Genomic DNA, 5673 nt, shown 5'->3' on the forward strand with positions numbered 1-5673 from the left:
ATTTATGGAGCATGGTGTCATGAGCAAATATAGTCGTTATTGAAAATATTGTCGACACGCGGGGTTGATTTCGTGAACCAACCGTTAAAACATTTCATGCACCAACCGTTAAAACATTGCGTTTGTAAACAAACAGTCATGAATGGATGATGGTTCGATTCCCAGCAGCACAGAGCCAACGTCGTTCCATGCAATTTTCTAAATTCATTCTGATGCTTGGCACGTAAAATTTTTCCAACAAAGTAGTAGTGCCTCAACGTCCAAGCTACTAGCGAGAGAAGAAATATCGGTCCGTACAATTTTCGCCGCATTCATCCTTTCCTGAGTTCAATATCGGGGTCACTCCGACCTTTTTTGGGTTCACTAAGGGTGTCCAGAAACAGGTTGAGGATCTTGGTCATGCACTAGACTTCCGGTACATTCGCATTCTTCAGCATCAGTGTAAGCATCCCTCAAGACCCATCGCTTTGGAAGACTAGGCGTTGCGAATGAGATTTTTATCTCCGCCCAAAGTAAATTGTGAATACTACGTAGCCCTATCACTTTCTAAATGGCGGTTGAACAACATGTTGCCTTTCTTCAGATAAATTGTTGGTACGTAGCCAAAAGTCCTCAGCCCCGTCATCCCTTCGCCGGTGTTCGAGTCACTTGACAGTAAATAGATAGATAAACCAAAGCCCGCATTTAAGTTGAGGGCGAAACATAATGAGCGAACCTAAGAACAGAACGTTCGTCCGGCGGTTGTTGTTGTTGTGGCAGGGTGTTGTGTTCTATCGTCTATTTGGTTCTGCAAAATTCTGCGACAAAGGTGAGGTGCTTCCATAGGCATCTGGGTCCCAACCGAGTGGGTCTGGCTGATTTGGTGCCATATATCTTCAAATCTCTTGTAGCGAAATAAGCGGCAAGTTTGTTGAGGTAAACGTTTAACCTATCGCAGATGTCATCAATGGATGGGGGGCGTGACGCCATGATCGCACAATCTTTCGCATATTATACGTTCTCTATGCCGTCTGGAGGGGGTGGAATGGGAGATAGGTAGAGGTTAAACAGTTTCGGAGACCGCACCGCCTTGGAGAACTTCCTGTTTCACTCTACAGTGTTTCGACTTTCTATCCCTAAATTTCACAAATTCCTGGCGAAAACACATATATATCGCGGCCCATCGTTTTAGGCCTGACTTGAGGGACGTGTTGGCGATGTCCTCAAATAGTTCGGCATGGCTGACCATGTCGAATTCCATCGATATGCCCAGTGCCACGAGGACCGACCTATCACATGGTCTGGGCTGATTAAAGTCATGGCAAATTTTTGCGGTGATGGCATGGAAAGCAGTTGTTGTGCTATGCAGCCTTCGAAATCCATGCTGAAGTTCGGCAAATGGAAATTCTCCAACAAGGCTCGGGAGGAGTAGTTCCTCAAGCGTCTTGGCTATTGGTGAGTGAAGGGAGATCGGTCTTACAGGCTTCAGTAGCGGCATCACTCTGCCCATCTTCCATACATCGGGTACTATAAGTGTTCAAAGACAGATTGATCATATCAATGAAACGGCGATTGGTGTGCTCTCTGAAGCCGACCCAATCGACCTTCTTCTGATTGATAAACAAACGTCCGGCGCTCAGAGGTTATGAAGTCAGGTGGTCGGTCGATGGTGAAAATTGTGGACAGATCTAACGCCAAAGAAATGACGGTTTGCCAGGAAAGTTTGGGCTTTGGACGGCTCGCTGGGTACTTGGATCTTATTTTTAAATATCATATTAATACTCCACTAGCAAATACCTTTTATTTGAGTCGCATGTTGTCCCGATCGGTCCACTTTTGATTTTGGGCGATACTTTTGAGCGGTTTTGGGCCTGGGACGGCCTCCTAAATGCTTGGACCCAATTTTTAATACCATATTCGTATTTAACTCCCAAATATCTTTCATTTGATTTTCATATTGTCCTTAACGGTAAATATATCCTGCGGGGCTGTTTTGGGGAATGGCGAGACCCCTCAGACACCAAGGAAAAAATTTTTGTCAGATTTGTACTCTACTTTTAAATACCTTTTATTTGATACCCATATTGCCCAAAGCGGTAAACATGTCCGTTCGGGTGGGTTTTGGGATGGGGCGTCCCCCAGGTTATTTGACCCCAAAATTTTAAACCTATTTCTTGATTTTGGAGTACCATAAGGTGGCATACAAAATTCTGCTTTTATCGATGGAGCCATCTGCGAGATCTGGCATTTTTAAAAATGAGGTTAAGGGGAAGGGGCCGCCCCCCTTCGGATATCAAAAAACGGTGGCTTATTTTCAACGGGGGCTTAAACTTTACCATCTGTGAAAATTTCATGAAAATCGATTGAGCCGTTTTTACGTCCATCAAGCGTCTTGGCTATTGGTAAGAGAAGGGAGATCACTGTACGATTCCCCCTTACTCCGGTCCTTTGCAGGCTTCAGTAGCGGGATCACTCTGCCCATTTTCCAGACATCGGGTACTATAAGAGTGTTCAAAGACAGATTGAGGACAGTTGTTAGGTACCCGCCTTCAGGTAAATCCATATTCTTCAGCGTAAATGTAGAGATTCCGTCGTGGCCCAACGCCTTGGATAACGTGGCATCACGCATGACATTCGTAACTTCGTCCTCGAATTTTGTTCTTAAAAACCGGAAGATCAATTTTCTTTTTAGACCTATGGTTTCTTGGTCGAGACTTCTTAAAATCAGTCATAGATAACGAATTTGATAACAGCTTGATATGTGTATTTATCAAAAATTATTTTAATATTTAGGTTAGGTTGAAAAAAGGGTGCAGATATTAATCCGCCCCATGCCACTATGGACTTACACCTAAGCCAGTAATCGGCTTGTTATGCACTCTAAAAACTATAAAGTAACCTCTAAAAAGTAAATTTTAATTTTTTATTTAATTTTTTTTAATAATTTTAATTTTAAATTTGTTTGCAATGACACTCCCCTAAGTTGGTTCATGTCTGATATTGTGTACCGATATCTGTTGGACGCGAAAGCCGGGCAATGACAAAGGAAATGCCCCGCATGCCCTACACATGCTTTTAGGGCAGTGAAATCGGAAAACCTAAAACCGAGAGATCGGTCTATATGGCAGCTATATCCAAATCTGGACCGATCTGTATCATATTGCAGAAGTATGTCAGGGGTCATAACCTAACACACTGTCCCAAATTTCGGCGACATCGGGCAATAAATGCGCCTTTCATGGGCCCAAAACATTAAGTTGAGAGATCGGTCTAAATGACAGCTATATCCAAATCTGGGCCGATCTGAGCCAAATTGGAGAAGGATGTCAAAGGGCATAACTTAACTCACTGTCCCAAATTTCGGCAACATCGGGCAATAAATGCGCCTTTCATGGGCCCAAACCCTTAAATCGAGAGTTCGGTCTATATGGCAGCTATATCCAAATCTGGACCGATCAGGGTCAAATTGACGAAGGATCTCGAAGGGTCTAATACAACTCACTGTCTTAAATTTCAACAAAATCGGATAATAAATGTGGCTTTTATGGACCTAAGACCCTATATCGGAGGATCGGTCTATATGACAGCTATATCCAAATCTGAACCGATCAGGGCCAATTTGAAGAAAAATGTGGAAGGGCCTAAGACATTTCACTGTCCCAAATTTCAGCAAAATCAGATAATAAATGCGCCTTTCATGGGCCCAAACCCTTAAATCGAGAGTTCGGTCTATATGGCAGCTATATCCAAATCTGGACCGATCAGGGTCAAATTGACGAAGGATCTCGAAGGGTCTAATACAACTCACTGTCTTACATTTCAACAAAATCGGATAATAAATTTGGCTTTTATGGGCCTAAGACCCTAAATCGGAGGACGGGTCTATATGGCAGCTATATCCAAATCTGTATCGATCTGTGCCAAATTGACGAAGGATGTCGAAGGGCCTAACACAACTCTCTGTCTTAAATTTCAACAAATTCAGATAATAAATGCGGCTTTTATGGGCCTAAGACCAAGATCAAGATATCTTCGAACTCTTAGAACTTAACCTGCTTATGGACAAAAAAAAAAAGAACCTGTGCAAAATTTCAGCTCAATATCTCTATTTTTAAAGACTGTAGCGTGATTTCAACAGACAGACGGACGGACATGTCTATATCGTCTTAGATTTTTACGCTAATCAAGAATATATATACTTTATAGGGTCGCAAATGGATATTTCGATGTGTTGCAAACGGAATGACAAAATGAATATACCCCCATCCTTGGGTGGTGGGTATAAAAAAAAACTATTTCAAGCTGAGTTTACATGGCACATCTGATGCAAGGTCATTGTAATAGTATTGGTGAAAACAAATGCGTCACAGGTACACATAACCATCAGTCATGGCTGAAAAATCAAAATTATTTGATTTTTTTCGATGAATGACGACTATCGATTACCGTTTACAAAGATATGAGTAATCATTAATTGACAAATATTGAAAACCAAGTTAAAGTATGAAAAACTAATTCAAATCAAAGAAAAGAAAAAATCGATGTATCGTTTTAGGCAAAAGCTGTAATCAACACCTACACACGATGAGTATGGTCATGATGTATCGTCTAAAATGGCCATTAGATTGACTCTATTGATTTTTTTCGATGAATGACGTCTATTGATTACCGTTTACAAAGAAATGAGTAATCATGAATTGACAAATATTGAAAACCAAGTTAAAGTATGAAAAACTAATTAAAATCAAAGAAAAGAAAAAATCGATTACCGTTTACAAAGATATGAGTAATCATTAATTGACAAATATTGAAAACCAAGTTAAAGTATGAAAAACTAATTCAAATCAAAGAAAAGAAAAAATCGATGTATCGTTTTAGGCAAAAGCTATAATCAACACCTACACACGATGAGTATGGTCATGATGTATCGTCTAAAATGGCCATTAGATTGACTCAAAACAAAGGTGCATGCGTCACATGTACACATAAGCCATCAGTCATGGCTGAAAATCAAAATTTTTGGATTTTTTTCGATGAATGACGTCTATCGATTACCGATTACAAAGAAATGAGTAATCATGAATTGACAAATATTGAAAACCAAGTTAAAGTATGAAAAACTAATTAAAATCAAAGAAAAGAAAAAAATCGATGTACCGTTATAAGCAAAAGCTGTAATCAACACCTACACACGATGAGTATGGTCATGATGTATCGTCTAAAATGGCCATTAGAATGGCCTCTAGGGTAAAAACTAAAAACGAAAACTACTAAAAATTAAACCTCGTCTGTTTGAATCACTGTTTTTGAAGATGTTATCAAAAAGGTTAGCTCTTATCTAGGTATGTATAAACGCGTTTTGTTATATATGTTAAGTTACGGTTTTTGATTACTGTGTTAAGAGAGAGAGAGAAACAGAGAGAGAGGAATTAAAACTGTTATACGGTATCGGTGTCTTGTAAAAATTTTCAGTCAATGTTGTGGTTCATGCTGCCATATTATTCAGCTCAAAATTACAATAAAATCTTTTGCAAAAAACCTATGTATTTTTTTTTTGTTTGTTAATTAAATGTAAGTAAGAACTTGTTGATTCGCCTAAATTTAGTTTGTAGTATTTTAGTGTAGATATTTTTGTTTTCGTTTCCTTTAAGTTTGTAACAAATACAAATCTGCATTCACTGTATTTTCTGTTTG

Source organism: Stomoxys calcitrans, chromosome 2, assembly GCF_963082655.1.
Source record: "Stomoxys calcitrans chromosome 2, idStoCalc2.1, whole genome shotgun sequence".
Classification (NCBI taxonomy): Eukaryota; Metazoa; Arthropoda; class Insecta; order Diptera; family Muscidae; genus Stomoxys; species Stomoxys calcitrans.